The sequence below is a fragment of the Puma concolor genome, chromosome C2 (assembly GCF_028749965.1).
Source record: "Puma concolor isolate L17-30 chromosome C2, mPumCon1.1.hap2, whole genome shotgun sequence".
Taxonomy (NCBI): Eukaryota; Metazoa; Chordata; class Mammalia; order Carnivora; family Felidae; genus Puma; species Puma concolor.
This window is the reverse complement of record NC_141675.1, coordinates 143,680,631-143,704,789: the sequence shown is the minus strand read 5'-3', so window position 1 is coordinate 143,704,789 and position 24,159 is coordinate 143,680,631. Positions and strand designations below refer to the sequence as shown.

At 36.0% G+C, this 24,159-nt stretch overlaps 1 long non-coding RNA gene across 1 annotated transcript in view; it reads left to right on the top strand.

Moving 5' to 3' along the window:
- LOC147577569 (uncharacterized) overlaps positions 1–24,159 on the top strand; it is a 137,845-nt gene that overhangs the window by 103,314 nt on the left and 10,372 nt on the right. The window lies entirely within an intron of this gene.

Below are 24,159 nucleotides of genomic sequence, written 5' to 3'. Positions count from 1 at the left end.
TCTGAGAAGCAGAAATCTGCACTATATAGTAGCAGGTCTCTTTGGTTTCTGAGAGTGGTCAAAAGTCCTTCTGTGTGTGTGTGTGTGTGTGTGTGTGTGTGCGTGTGCGCGCGCGCACATGTGCGCGCAAGATGTATTTCAACAAGAATTCCAAAATATTGCTTTTGGGGAAGGAATTCAGATTTTGGGAGAATATAGTATTTTTGAATATATGTTTAATTATGTCTTTTGTGAATTTAAAGAATAAGAAGTTTTCCAAATGTTGGCCTCTTTGTCTCTTCTCTCCCTTCACCACTGCATTGTTCTGCAACGCAGAGCATTTTAACCTTTCAATTTGATCTTATTTTCTTTTGAATGGATAGCATGGTACAGGTAAGCCGTAAATTGCTTTATTGCACACTAAATACTTTTTAAAAGCATGGTAGGAACCAGCTATTGCAAGAACTATTATTTATCCTAATTGATCCCAGCTGAGCTTGGAAGGTAGTCTGGCCCGAGAGCCTTCCGAGACTTGCCAAAAGGCTGTCAGATTTGATAACTCACATCACTCTGAACTTGGCTCGGAGGGGTCAGTTACGGAGTGAACACTAAGCTCCCCCTGATATCCAAGCCTGCTGAAAAATGCAGATACACTGCCAGCTGACTTGCAAGCCACTAGATTCTCAACTTTGTTTTAAGAGGCTCATGTGTTCTTGGAACTGGGGATCGGCTGCTCAGCAATGAGAAGATGTTCCCATGTGGAGCTACGGAGCAGATGTGACTGTCCTGTGTGCTGGGAGGCATCTGTTTTTGTTAAAACATGGTTTATGCGTTGGCCTAAAGATTTAGGATGAGCTGGGGATATAACAAAACCTTAAATTATGCCTCTTTGATTGAATAACTGAATGCATCCATGAATTTGTATTTTATTGTTTTATGTTACATTAATCTTTTTCACATAAAATTCTCATTTATAGATTATACAAAGATGGTTGTTGTTCTATGCTATCAAAGCTCCAACTGAATGATCTTTCCAGTTGTTTTATAACATTAAGTTGTAAGCACTATGAAGGAAAGAAAACAATATTTGTCTCTTTATTATTACAACTTCTTTGTCTAGTACAATCCCTGGGCCCATGAAATCCCTCAAAAAATATTTGTTGGATGCATGAAAAAACAAAGAAATAATTATATGAATGAAGAAAATGGACAATCTATTTGAAGGGATTTCTTTTTCTCTTAGCTCTGATAAACTTCCTCAACTGATGGATGTATTAACTAACCTTAACGTGATAATCATTTTGCAATATATACAATCACATTATACACCTTAAACTTACGTGATGTTATATGTAAATTATATCTTAGTAAAGCTGGGGAAAAAAGAATCCAGTATGTAGAGAAGTCAACTTTCTCACTATTGTCACAAGAGCCAGGGAGAGAGAGAGAGAGAGAGAGAGAGAGAACATGAGTAGGGAAGGGACAGGCAGAGAGGGAGACACAAAATACTAAACAGGCTCCAGGCTCTGAGCTGGCAGAACAGAGCCAAATGCCATGCTCAAACCTGCGAACTGTGAGATCATGACCTGAAACAAAGTCGGCTGCTCAACCGACTGGGCCACCCAGGTGCCCCACTTTTACCTTGATATCTGAAATCTGGCTTTATATTATGATCGATTCAAGATGACCATAAATTCTTTGCCTTTCTTAGATGAGAAGAGGGGTCTATTTCCCTTCTCCTTGAAACAAGTGGGCCCTGTGATTAATTTAGACCAGGAAAATTCATCATAAAAGGCCTGGTATAATTTCCAAGCTAGAGGTTAAGAAATTTGCACCTCTGCTGGTATGCTCCCCCTTGGAAGCCAGCTGCCATGTAAGACATGCAGGTGACTGCCATCTTGTGAGGAAGCCTAGTCTTCCTAAGTGGAGAGAAACAGAACACAAGAGGAAGCATATGGGTGCTAGACACATGAGTCAACTTTTTGGACCTTCCATCAGAGTGAGGGAAGACAACTGATGAAGCCAGTGCCACATTATATAGGCTTCCTGAGACTTCTTCCCAAATTCCCAATCCATGCTCTCATGGGCAAATAAAGGGTCATTCTAAGCCACTAAGTTTGGGGATACTTTGTATACACAGTAGTATATAATAAACTTGCACCTTCATTATTAAGAATAATACTCCTCTAACTATAATAGTTGAAAACATACTAAGTATTCTCATCGTGTGTGTGTATGTCTGTGTGTGTGTATAATTTCTCAAAGTATATATAACTTCTCAAAGAATATATATATATATATACTTTGAGAAAAGTGACAAATGACTCCATATTATAACTTTTTAAAATATGAGCCCTCAGGGGATAAAGCATTCTAATATTTATCTATAAATATTTTTACACTTGTAGTTAAAAATAAAACTGAAACTTTATCATGCCATTATAACCCTCAGTATTCAAAAGTTCAACTTTTGAGGGGTGCCTGAGTTGACTCAGTTGGTTTGGCGTCTGGCTTTGGTTTAGGTCATAATCTCACTACTCCGTGGATTCAAGCCCCATGTCAGGCCCTATGCTGACAGCTTGGAGCCTGGAGCCTGCTTTGGATTTTGTGTCTCCCTCTCTATCTTTGCCCCTCTCCACTCGTGCACACTCCCTCTCTCTCTCAAAAATAAGTAAAGAAACATTTAAAAAAAAAGTTCAACTTTTGAAAAGTGATTCTCAAGTTAAATGTTTACTAGAGTTGATTTTATGAACATATTTTAACTTGAACATCGTCACACTGGATTCCAATTGGTTACATTCTCTTTACTACAAGCAAATACCCCAAGTCTCTGGGTTATATGTAAAAATGGTATTAAGTAATGGGGTTCTCCCTTGCCTAAGTCGCAAAATGCTTTCTATCATTTTCCTCTGTGACTTGCTATAAAATGATTCAACCAACTATCGACTTAGCAATTACTATAATACAGATGGTTAGGCTGAAGCCGTGAGAAATGCTGTATCTTGCCATACTCTCTTCCTCTCTGCATTAGTTAGCATTTGAGTTCAAGAGTGAGCAGTAACTCAAGTGAGGAAGAATTAAGCATGACAGAAGTTTATATTTCTCTCGTAAAACTCCAAGCAGCTATGACAACTCTACCCTCAAAGTCAAAATGAGCCCAGTTCTCTCCATCCGGCAGCACTCTATCACCTCCTAGGATGCTGCATTTAACCTCAGAGTTCATTATGGACCAGCCAGAGAAAGAAAAGTTGAAGGGGATGTGATATTCTTTCCTGTAAGGCCATTACTTGGAAGGTGAACTCATAACTATCTCCCAAATCGCAACCTATCTATGTGAGTTACATGGCCACACCTAAATGCAGGAGGCTTGAAATCGTTTTTTATTCTGGGTATTTTTGCAGAGTTAACATTTTGACTACTATGGGAAAAGGGAGGTAAAGATATTTCGAGACAGCTAGTGTTTGTTACATTTGTTTTGACCACCTGTTCAATATTTTATGAACATTTAGTAGTGAACTGACCTTTTCTGCCATCATGGTCAATCCTAGTGAAAACGATGAAGCTGAAAACTAGAATAACACTTGTCTTTGGTAAACATCTCTCTAATCATTTTGTGCCCTCAGTCTGACTTTTGCTTCCTCAAATTTCTTCCCTGAACCACATAATGCACCAATGTGGCACATTAACTGTGTCTGAAAAAGATTCTAAGGTCCATCCCATCCCTCTGTCTCCGTCCTAGGATAAATTAAACAGATATCTTAAAACAAAACAAAACAAAAACAAAACACCTCAACCTATCCTTTAATTACCAAAGAATACTGTATTCTGTTGGGTGATATTTGGTGGAAATTGGTTAATCATTTTTTGGAAAAAGTATTTACTTAGGACTCCTTAAAGTTAAATAGTCAAGCTGATGATGAGCATTCAGAAACTAGATTACACAAATGACAGATAGTTTTTCATTAGAAATGACTTTTTAGCTTTCTTCAATTATTCTAGGCAGGTCCTGCTCAAAAGTTCCATCCAACAGTATCTGGAATCATCCACTTTTATTTTGAACTATTTTATCTATCAATTATCTATTATATGTATGTATGTATTTATGATCTATCGTCTGTGTATCTATCTATAATATATCCATGTTTTTAGCTAAAGTACTGGGAAAAAAAGCCAACACTCAGAACAGGAAACTTTTATTATTTATTTATTTATTATTTATTTTTATTGGAGTATAATCCGCATACCATGTTATATTGGTTTCAGGTGTACAATATATTGATTCAATAATTATATACATTACTCGGTGCTTGTCACTTAATCTCTTTTCTCCGTTTCACACATCCACACACCGACCTCTCTGGCAACCATGTTTGTCCCCTGTATTTAAGAGTCCAGGGCACAAAGTTTTTATCCATACTTGCCTATTCTCATGGTGAACCCCATGAAAAAAACCATTCCCCACCCACTGGGTGCTAGATCAGCAAGACCTGGGATAAAACCCTGCCCAACAGCCTCTCACCCTGCAGTAATGAGGCAACACCTGTCCCTCATGGAGCCTGTGGGCAGATCTCTGGCATCACCTTTCTTCTTTAGGGTGAAGGAGTAATCCTCTTACACAGACTCAGGGCAGAATTTTGGCATCCACCCCACCCCAAGAGGAGGCACACCTACCTGGTGACGTTTGTGGGTGGTGCTGTGCTCTCTATTCCTGTTCTGCACTAAGGAGAAGGTGTCCTTCCTCAATAAACATATGAATGGAACAGAGTTCCACCTTCCCCCGCTGTGGTCATATCCTGCTCCAGCCCTTGCCGTGGGAACTGTGGGGCAGAGTCTTGTCCTCTGAGTAACACACAAGTGGAGGAGACCAGACTCACTGCAAGAGACGTTTCCATTAAATTGGCATTGGATAAGGGCGCCTGGGTGGTTCAGTCGGTTGCGCTTCTGACTCTTGGTTTCCTCTTGCTCAGGTCATGATCTCCTCATTCCTGAGTCTGAGCCCCATGCTGGGCTCTGTGCTGACAGTGTGCAGCTTGCTTGGGTTTCTCTTTCTCCTCCTCTCTCTGCTCCTCCATTGCTCATGTTCTCTCTCTCAAAAAATAAATAAACTAAAAAAATAAATAAATTGGGGCGCCTGGGTGGCTCAGTCAGTTGAGCGACCGACTTTGGCTTAGGTCATGATCTCATGGTTTATAAGTTCCAGCCCTGCGTCAGGCTCTGTGCTGACAGCTAGGAGCCTGGAGCCTGCTTCAGATTCTGTGTCTCCCTCTCTCTCTCCCCCTCCCCCACTCATGCTCTGTCTCAGAAATAAATAAACATTAAAAAAATTTTTTAAATAATAAATAAATTGGCATTTGATAAACAGCCTGCAAAAGTGAGCTAGAACATGTATTTTGAAGATAAACAGGTTGACCACCAGCTGAAATAAAATATATATATATGTATACACACACACACACACACACACACACACACAGGAACCTTAGTCTTATAATATTCAAATCATCCAAGATATAGTCCAAAGTTACTCACATACCAAAAACTAGGAAAATCTCAAGTGAGAAAAGATAATCAACAGAATCTAGCATTGAGATGATATAAATGTTAGAATGACCAGACAAGGATTCTAAAGGAGACACCATAAAAATGTACTCAATAGTAATAATGTGTACAATTTAAAAAAAAAAAACCCATGAAAACATACACAATTTCATTAAGAAATAGAAGATATAAAGAGCCAGATGGAAATTTTGAGACTAAATACAATAATGAAAATAAAAATCTAACTATATGGGCTAAATAGCAGACTGGAAATGACAGAAGAAAGAATCAGTAACAGTAAAGGTAAATTAGCAGAAATTATCTATTCTAAATAACACAGAGCAAACAGATAGGAAAAAAAAAAAGTAAACTGAACTTCAGTGATTTCCAGGGCAATAATAGAAGATCTAACATTTATGTCATTGGAGTCCCAGAATGAGAGGAAAAAGAATGTGGGGCTGAAAATGTATTAGAAGAAATAATGACTGAAACCTTCCTAAATGAGGTGAGACACAAATCTACATATTTAAGTAACTCAGTTTCTTCTTATCCAAAGAAGATAAACCCATGAAAACCAAAATAGTCATTTTATTATTCACTACTCTAATTTGGTCAGAAATAATGCTATAAAATACTACTATTAGAGAGTATTTCGTGTGCTAGAATCCGAGCATAAAAAACAAAACCATAGGTACTTTAAGCAGCCTAAGCACATAACCACTGAGAAAGCTATATTTTGGGTCTTGGTTTATGTTTGACCCAGGTGAACAAGGCAACCATTCATTGCATGAAAGAATCCTTTTATTTTTTCATTTTTTCAAAGTTTATTTATTTACCTTGAGACAGAAAGAAAGAGTGGGAGAGAGAGAATCTCAAGTGGGTTCAATGCGGTCAGTGCAACGGGTCTCCAACTCAAGACCGTGAGATCATGACATGAGCTGCAAATGAGAGTTGGACACTTAACAGGATGAGCCACGCAGGTGCCCTGAAAAATCAGCCTTTTCTTGTAAAACATTACTTGATATCACCACAGTTGTTTGTTATTCGCTCTTATTTTCTTGTAAGAAATATTACCTCTATGTCCAACACTCCACATTTACTTATTCTTGTTAATCTTGCTTTTTCAAATGTGACAAATACTTCTCTTTGTGAATGTTTGAAACTCCTCCAACGCTCTAGATCCAACTAATTGAGATATTTTAAAGTTAAAACTTTGTCCCAATTTTATACTAAAAGGTAATTTTATACAAGCCATGAATCACTTTTTAGGAATTTGTGTTCCTTTTTCAAATGTATTTCAATTCATTGATTATAAAGATTGACACACACTAAAACTAGTTATGCTTTTTGAAATAACATGATGACTAAATCATGGTGAGTACCCAAGAAACAAAAACGTTGAGACCTAATCAGGAATAATTTCAGGAATAAAAAGAATTTATTTTTATAATAACCATTATCAAGTATAACCACATCCTTCACCAAAGGATTCAGTTTTAGCATGTACATTTTAACAGCTTTTTTTAATCCAATAAGTGTCTTCTTTTGGCTTCAGAGATCTGAGTTACAGTGAAACATATATACTATTTTATATTTTCTCTTCTCTTTTGTAGCCACCTAGAATGGAAATTTCAACATATGCCTGAATGTTTGTATGTGTCAGTATCCTGCTTTCATCTGGTAAATCCAGCAGCTCCAAATAACTCTGTGATTTTAATAAGTGTTTGAAAGGAGATATTTCACTTCTACACCTCTGACAGCTCTCACATAACCAGTTTTGGTTTATCATCTCTATGTAAGTTTTTTAGGAAAACATTAATTTTCATTCTGTTGTCAACATTACATATTTTGGTTGTCTCTTCCATGCTCCATGTGAATATTTTTAGAGAATCCTTTTTTTAATGTTTGATTTTTAAAATTTATTTTGACAGAGAGAGAGAGAGAATGTGCACAAGTAGGGGAGGGGCAGAGAGAGAGGGAAAGAGAAATCCCAAGCAGGCTCCACGCTGTCAGCACAGAGCCCAACACGGGGCTCTATCTCAGGGACTATGAGATCATGACCTGAGCCATAATCAAGAGTCGGACACCTAACTGACTGAGCCACCCAGGTGCCCTTTAGAGAATTCTTATTAATGTTATTAGGTAATTCAGTCTCCTGGGTTACTCAATCAGTTAAGCATCTGACTGTTGGTTTGGCTCAGGTCATCATCTCACTGTGAGTTCGAGCCCTGTGACTGGCTCTGTGCTGACAGCGCAAAGCCTGCTTTAAGATTCTCTCTCTCCCTCTCCCTCTCTGCCCTCCCACTGAAAAATAAATAAACTTAAAAAAAATTACAAATATTATTATGAAAAAAATTAGTAAAATACAAGCTCCAAAACTTGGCCACATGCTGTGCCAGAATTTCTTCCACATCTTATCTGTGGCTGATAGTGAGCTTTCTCTGATATCTAAAATTCTCACTACCTTTCTGATAGTGGTCTCTTTTTCCACCTATATAAAAATGAAGTATCAAAGATTACTTACTCATGATTTCCCTTACATGTGGAATCTAAAAAAATAAAACAAACAAACAAATAAACAGTAGAAACAGATCCATAAATACAGAGAACAAATTGGTGGTTGCCAGAGGGAGGGAATGAGGAATTGGCAAAATGGGTGAAGAGGAGTGGGAGATAGAGGCTTCCAGTTATGGAATGAATAAGTAATGGGGATGAAAGGCACAGCACAGGGAATATATTCAGCGGTATTGGGATAGCGCTGCATGGTGATAGATGGAGCTACATCTGTGGTGTATAACATAATGTGTAAACTTATCGAATAACTATGCTAAACACCCGAAACTAATGTAACATTATATGTCAACTATACTTTAATTTAAAAAAAATTACTTAGGGGTGCCTGGGTGGCGCAGTTGGTTAAGCGTCCGACTTCAGCCAGGTCACGATCTCGCGGTCCGTGAGTTCGAGCCCTGCATCGGGCTCTGGGCTGATGGCTCAGAGCCTGGAGCCTGTTTCCGATTCTGTGTCTCCCTCTCTCTCTGCCCCTCCCCCGTTCATGCTCTGTCTCTCTCTGTCCCAAAAATAAATAAACGTTGAAAAAAAAATTACTTACCTATGGCCATGATTTTCAGACATGTCTTTCACCATTCAGTGATCTTTTTTGATTTTCTGTGATTTTTGTCGTAACATATAGTTTCTCCCCTTTGGCAATCTACAACCTCCTAACTTTCTCATTTCTTGAGTGTTTGCTCCACTATTTTTTCTCTCCACTTCAGTCCTATTATTAGCTTATCAACCAAGTAAATGATCCTTCTAGAGTACTGACTCAGAACCTGCCAATCCCTGTAAAACCAAAGTCTATCCGGGGCGCCTGAGTGGCGCAGTCGGTTGAGCGTCCGACTTCAGCCAGGTCACGATCTCGTGGTCCGTGAGTTCGAGCCCCGCGTCGGGCTCTGGGCTGAAGGCTCAGAGCCTGGAGCCTGTTTCCGATTCTGTGTCTCCCTCTCTCTCTGCCCCTCGCCCATTCATGCTCTCTCTCTCTCTCTGTCCCAAAAATAAATAAACGTTGAAAAAAAAAAAAAAAAAAACCAAAGTCTATCCATTTTGTTTGTTACCCACAAACATAAATGTAATGTTGATTGAAATAGTCACATCTCTGTTTCATCTCTATAATTTTGAAGGCTTAAATTTTTCTGCCTTGAAAATGAAGTTATAAGAAGAGTCGTTTTACTAACATGCTTCATCTCTCACCTCCATAACCCTAGTAAGACTGATCATTTAAAAAAAAAAAAAAAAAAGACTGATCATTTAAAAATCTTAATTCTAACTTCTACTATTACTTTATTCTCTAAATCCAAAACCTACTTCTGATTTTCCTTTCCTTCAGTGCCAACCAGGATACCAAAGGCAGCCAGGTCATTTGCCACACACAGCTTCCAAGGGCGCCAAGACATAGGTTACAGTACTGTGTTTGCACTGACAATTTTTTATTATCTCTACTGTCTGTTTTTTCTACATTTGCCCTCCAAACTGAAGTTGTTGATTAAAAAAAATTTCAAAAAACATGTTCACCATATCCACTTCAAGGTAATTTATTTCATCATTCTTCACTTGAAAAAAATCATGATCATGTCCCTTTCAGCAGACTCAACTAACTGCCAAGTAGACTCAACTAATTGCCATTTCCTCTGCTCCTAGAGGATCCCATTTGCTCCCTCCTCAAGAATAGTGAAGTCGGAGGCACCTGGATGGCTTAGTTGGTTTAGCATCTGACTTTGGCTCAGGTCATGATCTTGGGGTTTGTGGGTTCGGGTGTTGCGTCAGGCTCTGTGCTGACAACTTGGAGCCTGGAACCTGCTTTGGATTCTGTGTCTTCCTCTGTCTCTGCTCCTCCCCCCTGTTTATGTTCTGTCTGTCTCTCTTTCAAAAATAAACATTTAAAAAAAAGTGAAATCATATGGAGGATTATTTTACCTCCATTGAGCTATTGAATAAATATATGTTGAGGAACCTGCCATGTACTAGGTGCTAGAGACAGAAAGATTCTAAGCCAGGGTTCATCTATCCCAAAAGTTCATTTCTGAGAGGAAACACATAAACAGTGATTCTGATTTCATATGTTAAAGGTTACACCTGTGACTCTTCTTTCTTTCTTTTAATTATTTCTTAATTTTTTTGAAGTTTTTATTTATTTTTGAGAGACAGAGAGAGACAGAATGCAAGTGGGAGAGAGGCAGAGAGAGAGACACAGAATCCAAAGCAGCCTCCAGGCTCTGAGCTGACAGCACAGAGCCCAGCCCGATGCAGGGCTTAAACTCATGAACCACGAGATCATGACCTGAGCTGAAGTCAGATGCTTAACCGACTGAGCCACCTAGGTGCCCCTACTCTTCTTTCTTTCTTAATTCCTCTTCTTCTCCTCCTCTTCCTCCTTCCTCCTCTTCTTCTTCTTCTTCTTCTTCTTCTTCTTCTTCTTCCTCTTCCTCTTTTTCTCCTCCTCCTCCTCCTCCTTCTTCTTCTTATAATAATTCTCCTTCTCCTTCTTCTTCATCCTGTCCTCCTCCTCCTTCTCCTTCTCCCCCTCCTTCTCCTTCTCCCCCTCCTCCTCCTCCTTCTTCTTCTTCTTCTTCTTCTTCTTCTTCTTCTTCTCCCCCTGCATCTCTATCTGCTTATTGCTTCCTACTTTGGAGGAATTAATATTTTTCTCCTTTCCCATTTTCTCTCCTTAAGTAAAACACCTTTGTCATTGCCACACAAATATTTGGCTATTTTGATTGGCTGCTTATAAAGGCTTTTCCCCTAACTTCTTTTTCTCTTTCTTAGTCTACAAATATTTTGAAATATTAAAATGAAAATTGTCTTCCCTGGGTCTAATTATTTTTGATAATTTTAAAATAATTTTCTATAATTGGTTCATCATACCATTAAAATCTAGCTTCTGTCTCTTACCACATACTGACATTTGCTTTACCAACTTCTAATTCAATTATCTTTATTCATTCTTCATCTTTCCAAAATATCTTTTTTTTTCTGAAATTCTTTTCAACTGTCCTTTAAGTTACTGCTCCCAGCAGGCAAAAGCTACTCATCTTTCATATATTAGTTTCAGTGTTTCCCTTCAGTGAAAACATCACAACACCTCCAGACTCTCAGAAGTAATGTGTTTAATTTCACTTATGGTTTGCTCATAGTGCTATCATGGTAATTCATAATTGTTCATAGTTTAGAGAAAAAACAGTATGAGCAAGGAAAATGAGAAATAAGTTTTCAGACTATAATAAGTTGTTGAGCTTATTATATATATGCTCAATATATGACAAGGTGTGTATGGGAAATGAAGATCAGTGGTAAATTAGTGTTGAACTGGGGAGGTCCTGGAGAGCCACAGAAGCCTTCAGAGCTCTAATCTGATTTTTCATTTCTCCATATGGAAAGTTGTAGACCCATTTTTTATTTTGCCTTTTAATAGGCTATTTTTGGTAGAGCAACATTGATTTAGGCAGAGTTATTTGGTCAACTGTTGAAGGAACAGCTTCTGGCATACTCTGTATTTGTAATAGCTTTACTCTTTATTTGATTCTGATGCAGTTTTCTGATAACACTGAGCTGGATTGTCTAACATATTTATCTCTATGCTATCTATGTAGACAGATCCATAGATAGCTGGAACCAATTTTAAAAGCCTTAAGAACATTACATATTCAGAGCTCCTATTGAATGAAACTAATTTGATGAGAAGAGTTTAATGTCTGCATTGACCATGAGTCTCCTGAAGCTTCATCCATAGGAAATCTGGATTGTGGCCATTACTTCCCTATGGGCTATTTCTCCAGGGATAGATGCCTAAACAAAGAAAAAAAAATGTCAGTGTTCTTTATGGTAACACAATTCTAAACATAAAGAATACGCTTAGGGGAAATTTCTGTCACATCCTTCATTATGCACCAACTTTATTGAATGATAGTCAACCTTCATTTTATTTTCCCTATGCTGAATATATTTTAGAACAGAGTCTCTTTAGATCAGATTGAAAACTATCCTTACATCCTCTATACCACAAATTTGATTATTTGCCTAATTGTGTGGGTGTTATGTCGGGGCGAGGTGAGATTATGGAAGTAATTTGCTCCCTTCAGTTGCATAAGTAAATCTGCTGATGCCAAGGAAGACACACTATCCTGCTAAAGTGGTCTTTTGGGGGTGAGGGGAAGTTTTTATCTAATTACATACAATTGGATTTTATAAAGGTTTAAATCAGCCTTGACTACCACATGTCTGGGCAATAGTCCATCCTGTATTCTGAATCACTGAAGACTGCTGGGAAGCAAAATGAGAGTTTTATCCTAGCAAAAGTAGCAAAATAGTGCCATAAGATGTTTTCAGATGATGTCAGTACAAAGCTATTGCATTCAAATTATCCTTATTTCAGCAATAGCCTTTGGGAGTGGGAAGAAAGTGTGGCACAGATATTTCCTCTGGAGGCTCTGAGCTGATCTATGAGAACCTGAAATGGATACAGGTTCGAAGATGTGAAATATGCCATGGCTTCTATTACAGGTTAAATAGTAGCATTTTTCTATATTGGTGACTGATAGCACAGTTTACTTGAGTTTAAGCCTTAGGAAGTTCCATCTGTATTTTATATTATCAAGAATTCTCCCTAAGGTTCTGAACTAGCTCACAAATCACTGAAAACTGGAAAAGATCCAGAAGAAGCTCTTCTACCACCTGAATTGTTCTTATTCTGCTTGGTTTTATGGGCTTCAATTATTATTAAAACATCACCCCTAATCTGCAGATAAATTTCAATAAGCATATAACATTAAGGCAACTGTTTCTGGAAAAATGTATTTAAAGTTAAGAATTCCAAGTGTTGTCTAGGAGGCAGAGCAAATAGAACTTTCATCCATTGCTGATGAGAGTAGAAAGTGGTGTAATTATTATGTTTTTATTTTTTAATGTTTACTTTTGAGAGAGAGAGAGAGAGAGAGAGAAAGAGTGTGAGTGGGGGAGGGGCAGAGAAGGAGGGAGACACAGCATCTGAAGCAGACTCCAGGCTCTGAGCTGTCAGGAACCTTGAGATCATGACCTGAGCCAAAGTCGACACTTAACCAACTGAGCCACCCAGGTGCCAAATTATTTTTAAAAGGTTTAGCCAGTCTTATAAAGTTAAGCTAAAACCTACCCTATGATTATGCAGTTTCTCTCCTGAGCATTTACCCAAAAGAAATGCAAATTTATGTTCCCAAAGAGACTTGAACAATAATGTGCATAGCAGTGCTATGCAAAATAGCCAAAGACTGGAAATAATCCAAATGTTTACCAAAGGAGAGTTAATAAACAGATTGTAGAACACAACTCCATACTGAAAAAGAATGAACTACAGTTGTAAACTACAACATAGATAAATTTCATAAGTATTATGTTGGTACAGAGAAGACATCTCTGTGAAGATATCGCACAAAAAAGGATACACAGTGATTTCATTTCTATGACATTTTAAAGTAGATCAGTGGTTTCCTGGTTCTAAAGGTGACCAAACAGGAATTCAGTGTTAAGTTTTATTATGTACTGGGTATAACAGTGTACGTATTTGCATCCAAATGTATCAAACCATACAGTTAAAATGTTCATTTTATTGTATGTATTTTATCGATATATAGTATATCAACTGATTTACAATGTTAGGAAATCAATTAATACTATAATGCATCAATCATTCTAATAAGAAAACCCAGTATTCTCATAAGAAAGTCATTTCAATAGATGTACAAAGTAAAAAAAACAAACAAACAAACCTTGAATGCTCATTTTTTTGAAAAGCAAAGCAAAACAAAAGGAAAAAGGGGCAAAAGTTAAAACTGGAAACTCACTTTTTAAAAGTATGGTTAAAAATAACTGTATGAAATTAAAAAAAGAAAAACTTTATGAAATCAATAGCTATTGGTACACTTAATTATGAATTGGCAAAGGCTTTGCAATTAAAATCAGTTAAAAGGGAAAGAAAAAAATTCTTCCACTAATAACATAAGATATGCAAATATTGGAAATTAATCATTATTGAAAGACATTTTGATTAATCCTAGAAAACTCAGCTAACTGAGGCAACTAGTTAGGCAGCTAACTAAAACCAGAAATATGAAAGGGGTCAGTTAGGAGAATTAGAGCAAATACAGAGAATACTGGCTTCCTGTGTAAGTGATGAGTTAGAGAAAATATACACACACAAATCAAATATGGAGAATATGCAAATCCTTATAGAACTCATATAAGACCTGTTCAAAGAGGGTTAGAAAAATTATGCATATATATATAATATTTTGAATAAATTAAAATATATTTTGTTTAAGCTATTAATTGAAATCCCAAGCATTGTGTCCCATATCCCCCCTAGATTAATTAATACCTTCGTGGTAGGCAAGGAGCGAGAAAATGGTGACTTTAGCGTGACAGCTGAAAGGAACAGATTCTGCCAAGAGCAGAAAGGAGCTTGAAAAAAGGGCCCTTAGCTCCAGATTAGAACTCAGCCCTCTGTCATTTCGACTTCAGTCTGAACAGAGAGGCCAACCACAGCATGCTAGACTTCTGAAGCAGAGTTTTGAGCTGCTAAGATTGTGGTCATAAATCACACGACCATAGAAAGCTAATGTAACATTTAAATATATCCAGAATCCTGAGGAAACTTCTTTAATCTTAACATGTTAAGACTTTTTGTCTGCTAGAATGAACAGTTTTTTAAAAAGTTACGAACATATGAAAAAACTTTAGAGTAGAAAAGGGCACCTCCAGATATTTTAGATATAATTAGATGTGTTCTATTGTCTCAGTAATTTAAAGCTGTATTGAAACAGATTAGAAAACCCATAGGCAACCACTGTTTCTCTAAATTCTTTTTCTAGATGCTTCTACACATATGTTCACTAATTTATTTTTTTGAGTTTTTATTTAAATTCCAGTTAGTTCACATACAGTGTAATATTAGTTCCAGCTGTACTATTAAGTGATTCAACATGTACAACACTTGGTGCCCATCACGACAAGTGCACTCTTTAATCCAAATTCTTAATATAGGATTTAGGGTGCCTGGGAGGCTCAGTTGGTTAAGCGTTCAACTTTAGCTCAGGTCATGATCTCACAGTTTGTGGGTTCAAGCCCTGCATTGGGCTCTGTGCTGATAGCTCAGAGCCTGGATCCTGCTTCGGATTCTGTGTCCTCCTCTCTCTCTCTCTTCCCCTCCCCTGCTCACTCTCTGTCTCTCAAAAATAAAGAAAAATATTAAAAAGAATTTAAAAAATGAATACACAGCAAAAAAAAAATTTTAATATTCTCAATACAGGATTTAAAACCATCAAAATCCACAAGGTAGATATTTCTCACTCAACAGAATATGTTTCAAACATTGCCTAGGAAAGATAATTAAATTAGGTCCTAACTATACAAAAATAAGTTATAGTTGGAGTAAATACTTAACACTGAAAAATTAAACCACAATAATCTAAGAAAAAAAAAACAAGCTTAGAATTTGCAATGGCCTTCTATATATAAAACAATGCAAGAAAATAAAAACCTTTCTGTATGTCAAAAACATAAACAAAATGAAAAAGACTAATGAAAACGTACAATATTAGCAAGGTATGTATCCTGAATATAGAAGGAGCTTTAAGAAATCATTGAAATCAGTGGGTAAAGATGTTGATGCACATAATAGGGTTCTCACAGCAGTAGTGATGGAAATGGATAGATGCATGCTCATAATAAAAGGAACTAAATAAAGTATGGTAGTTTTCATTTGTGAAACATGTTTTAAAAAGTAATAATGCTAAGATAGATATTGCAGGCAATTTGAAACAAAAGTGTTAATATGTTCTTATCCTTTGATAAAATAATCCAACTTCTAGGAAACATGATAGGAAAAAAATCAGAAATTTGGAAAATTATTAACCCACAAATTACTTACAGCACTAAGACAGTGCAAATAATCAAAATATTTCACACACAAATAAGTTATGGAATAACTACATAGCACAATATTCTGTGGATTTGAAGACATTTTAGAAAAAAAATTAATGACATGGGGGAAATGCCCATAGTTTGTTAAGTAAAACAGTAAGATGTAAAACTCCATATGTATTAGGCAGCTATATCCAAACAAAATTTTACGGGAAGGAAATGCCCAGTCCATGAATGATGAGTTCAGAATTTGAAGATGGCGATGCTTTTGTTTATTTTTAAAACATGTTTTTAAGTTTTTCTTTCTTTCCTAGGTTTTCTATAGAACATTCTTATTGGCTTTTAATCAGAAACAGATCTATATAAATTATTACTTTAGGAGTTGCCTGTACCCTTGCTACTGAAAGTGTGAAGCAGTCCATGAGGTTCCTCTATGGTCAAAGAAGCCTTCCTTGTCCCCACCCCCCACCCCACATATCCTGACATTTCACAATGTTTGTTGCTTCCTTCCATGTGTTTTATTTTAATATTTTTGTGTCTTAATTATTCCCATCTCTAAGCAGAGCAAATCAATCTTTAAAGAAAAACATATTGGTATTTTGGCCATGGCTTGTAGATAACAGTGATCTTTGTATAAGTTTCTTAGTTTTTTTAAATAACAAAATTGATAATATTAGTGAACATAATATTTTAATATTCTATTCATTCAGTAACAAATTAAGTGAAATGTCACATTCCCCAAAACTTTATTTTCTCAGTTGAAAATCATAACTTAAAAAAGTCAGAGTTCCATTAATTATCCATTATTGGGGATCTACAATATTAATCTGTGTACTAAAATTTATGATTCAAAGCTTTCACTAAATGCTGTCTCCTTGGCTTTTACAGAGAGATGTTAAAAATGAATTACAGGGGCGCCTGGGTGGCGCAGTCGGTTAAGCGCCCGACTTCAGCCAGGTCACGATCTCGCAGTCCGTGAGTTCGAGCCCCGCGTCAGGCTCTGGGCTGATGGCTCAGAGCCTGGAGCCTGTTTCTGTTTCTGTGTCTCCCTCTCTCTCTGCCCCTCCCCCGTTCATGCTCTGTCTCTCTCTGTCCCAAAAATAAATAAACGTTGAAAAAAAAAATGAATTACAGTAAAACCTTGGATTGTGAGTAACTTGTTCTGTGAGGGTTCCACAAGATGAGCAAACATTTTTAATAAATGTTAACTTGAAAAACGAGCAATGTTTTGGAATACAAGTAGTGCATGATGCTGAATGTCACATGATCACAACTGAGCCAGTGGTTCTTGACATTTACTTTGATATACAAGTGCTTTGGATTACAGGCATGTTTCTGGAATGAATTAGGCTTACAAAACAGGGTTTTACTATAATCTAATCACACTGACCATAATGTTATGCAATCTAGCATAAATACAATTTCCGAAGATAAATATTTTCCTGCTAGAAAAAAATAAAACTCTGCATCGATGATGTTTCCAGTGTTTTAAGTTAAACTGGTTATTGAAGATAATAATTGTTTTCTAATGAAATGCACTTTATCTTATGGTTTTTTAACTCAGAGCCAAATCAGTGCTAAAAAGCTAATAATTCATGCATCCTGGATGTCTTATACACATACCATTATTCACTTAAATGCCTTTTGACTTTTTTCCTTTAACTTATGCAGATTACATAAGTTTATGTATAAAATGGGAAAAACCATCTTCACATGGTGGGTTTTGAGAATTAAATAAGATAACACATGTTCTTCAGAATTTAACTGACTTTCAGATACATGATGATATTCTGAAGTTATTATTACTATCAATTTCCTATTTTTAAAAGTATTTTGAAACATAATCCAATATAAATTTTTGGAAATAGGTATAAATACAAATATCATTCTTATTTCTATAAAGCCTCTTTTAGAAACTTCTTAAAGAATCTCCCTCTAAATATTGCAATATATTTTAAAACTTTATAGTATTTTGAGATTTAAAAACACCGAAAGGGGTGTATTAGTTTTTTGACTATTAATCTTAAAGCAATTTGCCTACAAGTTACCAATTAACCACAGACTAGATTTTAACAATGTGTAAGTCAAGGGGAAAGTTGAATTGTTACATACTGGCCTAAGGGTTAGAAGACCTGGTTTCTAGACCCAATTCTTTAACTAATTAAACCATTTAATTTCCTTTGAACTTTAATTTCCTCATCTGTATTGTGACAGAATGAGACAAGTTTCTCCATAGCCTTCTTCTGACTCAAAAATTTCAAAATGTCATTTATGTCCTTCTAATCTGAATTTAGTCCTTTAAAGTCAAGAATGTTTTTCTTTTATATTTTGCTTTTTCTTTTTTCTTTCTTTATTTTTTTAATGTTTATTTATTTTTGAGACAGAGAGAGACAGAGCATGAGCAAGGGGGGTGCAGAGACAGATGGAGACACAGAACCAGAAGCAGGCTCCAGGCTCTGAGCTGTCAGCACAGAGCCCGACGCGGGGCTTGAAATCACAAACCAGGAGATCATGACCTGAGCTGAAGTTGGACGCTTAACCAACTGAGCCACCCAGGCACCCCTCTTTTGTATTTTTCAAAACTTATATTGAAAGGTTTAAAATACATTTTTTAAATGAAAGAAGCTAGACAAAAAAGAATATATTCTGTATGATTGCATTCATCTGAAATTGTGGAATAGGCAAAACTAATCCATAGTGACAGAAATCTATAGGGGCATTTCAGTGGTTGCTTAGGGCAGAGGATGAGGGGTGCATATAAATCCACCGTAAAGGGACAATGATATTTTTTTGAGAGATAGAAATGATCTATATCTTGATTGTGTTGATTTGTCATAACTCATTAGACTGTAATCTTAAAATTGCACACTTATGTGCAAACTATTCCTCAATAAAGTTGTTTAAAAAACAAAAAAATAAAATACATTTGCATTTTAGAAGTCTTGATAACCTTGTTCTGACTCAGAAATTTCAAAAAATCATTTATATCTCTCTAATCTGAATTTAACTCCTTAATGTCAAGAATAATGATCTTTACTTTAAAAAATATAATTCAAAATTTACTTGGAAAGGTTTAAAACACATCTGCATTTTAGAAATCCAAGTCCTGAAGAAGATTTTGGGAGAACAGAGCTAACCATTATCAAATATTCCAGGAGCATACAATGGCTTTCAAATTTTGATTTGTTTTCTTTGAGGTCTATAGAGCATACCTGTTCTTAGATCTTGTTTCTGATTCTGCTATGTTCTTGGGAAGCTGGAAATGTTGAGATAATATGATGTTAGTTGGGAAATTTAGTCAAAAGCATAGAAACTCTTCAGCAGGAAACTAAATCAGGTGTATAGAGGAAGCTAGATTAACTTCACAAAGAAACTTGGTGCAATCATCTATGTATCTATGTATCTATGTATCTAAGTATCTATCTATGTATCTCTATCATCTATCTATCTACCTATTATCTATCTTTATCTCTCTACCTAGCTATCACCTATCATCTTTTTATCTACCTCTTATCTCTCTCTCTCACTCTCTCTATCATCTCTGCTGACCTATCATCTTAGTAGAGGTTCTAATTTGATACACAAAAAGCAAGCCAATGCATTCCGAATGCAGAATTTGCATGTATGCGATTAGCATGTGCTTCTGTTTCCTGTCTCAATAATAATATTGAGATTGATATTATGGAAAGGAGACAAAATGCCTGTCAGGAGTATTGCTGGAAATTAAAATACAGTCATGCATTATAATGAAGTTCTAACTGCCACACTAATATTTCATCCATTACTTAAATTAAAAGCAGCATATTGAATTGGTTTGTGAATGAACATATTTAGTATACACTATAGGCCACAGAATACTTACAAGCAGGGTGGTGGTTCTATTTGGACCAGATGGAGTTTCTGGGTGGTCTTCAAAGTGAAGCTCGAGAGAAGATCTATTACAGCAAGGTAATTTGAAGGGATTAATAAAAGCCGCGGATCAATACTATGTGGGCTATATTACATCGAAAAAAAAAACCCTTAATATTTTTATAGAGGCAACTAACAAGCTTTTTTTTTATTTGGAATGCAAAAGTCTTGTTTATAAGATCACTTAATGTACTGCTTCAAAATATTTCAGACTAGAATTTAGTCTAATCTGGTTTAAGACTTGGACTAAGACCAACTTCAATATATATGAAAATTCAGTTTCCAAATTTAAGGCTAAACCATATGCTATATGTCAGATTTATTCTCGGTTCTCGAAGAAAAGACAGCCAAACCAGAGCAACACTTTTCAAACACGTTTGTTCTACACCTTTTTTCCTTAATACAACTTCCATACACATAAAAGTAGATATCATCATAGGATATTTATTTTGATAAATATAAACTTACAACTTCTTAATTTAAAGAATGGTTTACAAAAGATATATCATATTATCAGCTTTATGGATTGATCCTATTTGTGAAAAAGTTTTAAAACTACAAATAGAAATGTCTTAACACAAGCAGTGTACTGAATTCTTTGGCTAAAATATTCCCTTCCATTAGCTTATCAGAAAACTTTTCTTTTTAAAAAAATTTTTTTTAACATTTATTCATTTATGAGAGATAGAGAGCACAAACAGGGTAGGGGCAGAGACAGAGAGGGAGACACAGAATTGAAGCAGGATCCAGGCTCTGAGCTGTCAGCACAGAGCCCGACGTGGGGCTGGAACTCACAGACCATGAGATCATGACCTGAGCCGAAGTCGGACGCTCAACCGACTGAGCCACCAGAAAACTTTTCTTGATGACAAGCCCAGGATGCTCTTCGATGCATTGCAGTTATAAAGTTTATTTCACTATTATTTACACCACATTCACACTGCACAGAAATATAGCTATTATTTTGCAGCTGTAGCTGGAGCTTCCACAACACTATTACTGAGAAATAGAATTTGGTCTTCTGGTCCCAAATTCTTTGATCTTTTCACCAAACCATAGGATGTATCCTTGGGATTCTGTCATATTATTTCAGGTAATTGAGAAAAAAAAAAACAATGACAACATTTCATGTAATCAGAGATAATTTCTAAGTTGACATCCTTCTCTGATTTACAAGAGCCTCAAATTTCCTTCTGACTGTGAGCATATTTGCTGGCAACATCATTTTCCTCCATTTATCTGATATACAGTGATGAACTTTATTTTTACCTATAATATAAATGATCATATTGTGGTATGTCTGTATGCAATACTGAGCAGGTGTTAGTTGGAGCACAAGTTACTCAAGTGTTTTTGGATACTTTATACCATGATTAAAGATAAGCCAATGGCTTCTGGCTGCGTTGTAGGCTTGTCAATATATATTCTTTGTCTTAGAATTGCACAACTTTGTTCAGAGCTCCCTGAACTACAGCATTTAGGAGGACAATGATCAAGATTATAATCTTTGCATTTTTAATTGATTGAACTTTTGAAAATAACTTTAATTATTTAAATAAAGACTTTAATAAGAATTTAATAATGACTTTGCCGAAAAAAGATATTTGAGATAATATTATACTCCTATAAATCTTAACCCAGGTGCCTGAGTAGCTCAGTCAGTTGGTCGTCTGACTTTGGCTCAGGTCATAATCTCTCTGCTCGTGGGTTCAAGCCCTGAATCAGGCTCTGTGTTGACAGCTCAGAATCTGGAGCCTGCCTCAGATTCTGTGTCTCCCTCTCTCTCTGCCCTTCCCCCTCCACCCCCCCAAAAATAAGTTACAAATTTTTTTTAAAAATCTTAACCCAATACATGATGAATGTCGTTTTAACAACCTAATGTTAATTTATAGTCCCTGCAAAGTAATACACATTTACAAAATGTGCTTTAAATTTCTATATTAGAACATTTAACTGTTACCATATTTATTCTGTAGGATACTTTTCATTGCATATTTTATTTCTTAAATGTATTATGCATAATATACGCAAGAGAAATAATGGAAGTAATCTGTCAGGACTGAAAGTCATTTTATCATCATCAACTAATCTAGAATGTTAGATTCACCATGCCAAACATTTTTTGCCTGACAGGAGCTACTAGACCGAGCAGAATTTAAGGAGAACCAATTAGCTCCAGGATGGATCTATTAAATGTTAAGTCAAGTTATCGGAATTCTATTCTCCATGCATTTGTGCTGTTATTTTATATTCCATTTTTGCCAAGAAACGTAGTCAGTGTGATTTAGCTTTTGTACAATAAATTCAGTAAGATCTTTGAAAAATGTAGTTCCATAAAACAGCCCATGTAAACCAGCTCCCATTTAACAACATGACTCTTAATACAGAGAACAGTATCAAATAGTAGCTCTTAAGCAAAAGTAGAACAATTCACCAGTTCAACCAAATTTATCATTTCACTACGCTCATGGTGAATATTTTAGTGAGGCTAAAGCTAAAAAAGAACACTTTTAGAAACACATCTATACAGAAATTTAATGATCATTAACAATGGAATAGCTTATTTTGAATACATTTTATTATTTTTTGCTCTTAAACTTGATGTGGACCTTAACCACCAATTAGGATACAAAGCAAATACAAATTTAATATGTGTTTAAAGACAATTAATTTGAATCTTTTATTTATCCATTCAGAAAATATTTGCATTAAAAGAGTGTGAAAAATTCACACCAAATTATTAATTGGTTGCCTATGAGGATAGAAGTAGCTTTTGATGGAAGAGAAAAAGTTAGGGAGTTTTGTTTTCTTTCCTGGGCACTTGTAATTGTTTGCTATCTTTAATAAGGATAACATACGTATATTATGCAGTGAGTTAATTACATGGTATTTGAAACAGTGGAAATTAAGAATGAACATTACATTTTGCATTGACCCCTTACTTACAAACCTCATCTATTAACACAGGAAAGAGCATGTATGATGAAAAACAGAGGATCTGGGCACCTGTCATGGAAACTCCATCCTTGCTTTGATTCTTCATGCTGATGTGCTGGTAAAAGAGGTGGGGGTAGGAGAACCCTGATTAGTGACATCAACTGATTTATGTGGGGTGAATTTTCCTAACATGGTCAATTCCAAGTTACCAACATGATGTCACTGGATGCAAAAATTTGTACAGGGGCACACAGAAATAACCTCAAGCACATGGAATAATAACATGTAATACAATAATTAGGGAGTGATTACTTTGAGTATTTGATGCTTTTGTTTGTAATATAATTCACTTATTTCTAAGTTTATGTGGTTTGTTAAAAAAATAATGCATTTAACAAATTGCAAAATTCAACAATTGACTTCGGTAAGCCTCATTGGTTGTGTCCAGCACACCACTGGTGCCTCTTTGCTCCCCATGGTAGCCTTGTCCCTTAAGGACCCATAGATCAGTCCTAGTTAGGAGCCTGGCCCTTGGTGAAGCAGACAACCAAACAAAACCATACAAAAAATATGGATCCAGGCAGAAGAGTACATTTTACAGTAGTTAAAACTGATATACTACCATCAGAGACAGAATAAATGAAGCATTTTTCTAAGGAGAATTTAACTTAGATTGTGATACAATAGTAAACAATCCCCCAGTTTAAAAATAAGTAAAAATATGCTATATAGTTAATTCTTTAATTATAGCAAGAGGAAATGGATCAGTAAATTCTATAAATGAATGCTGTTTTCTGCTAGACCTTCGACTTTGATGTTAGATCCACAAGTACTAATGTAAACCAGTGGTTCTTGAATTTTGGCATGCATCAGAATCATACATGCTGGGCTCTAGTCTTAGAGTTTCAGATTGCGTCAGTCTGGGATGGGTCTGAAAATTTGTATTTCTAACTCATTTCCAAGTGAGGGTAATGGTGTTGGACTGTTGACCACAGGCTGAGAACCACAACTATGAACAATACCATCTATTGAAGAGAAATCTGACCATCTGATATAAAATTATGAAAAAATTCATGGACATGATAATTTGCCTCTGTGTGTACGTGTGTGTGGGTGTGTGTGCGTACTGGGAAACTGATGTAGGGAATTACATAGAACACACAGCTCTATTAGGAGCAAATAGGTTCAAAAATTAAACTGAGTAGGTAGATGAATGTTTTTGACATCATTGTTTAAAGAGTTTGTATGTCTCAAATCTTTCATAATTCACTTTTTATAAAAAGAAAAAGTTGCAATGACTAAACTTCTATAAAATTAAGTACTTCTAACCAGGCACATTGTATTAGC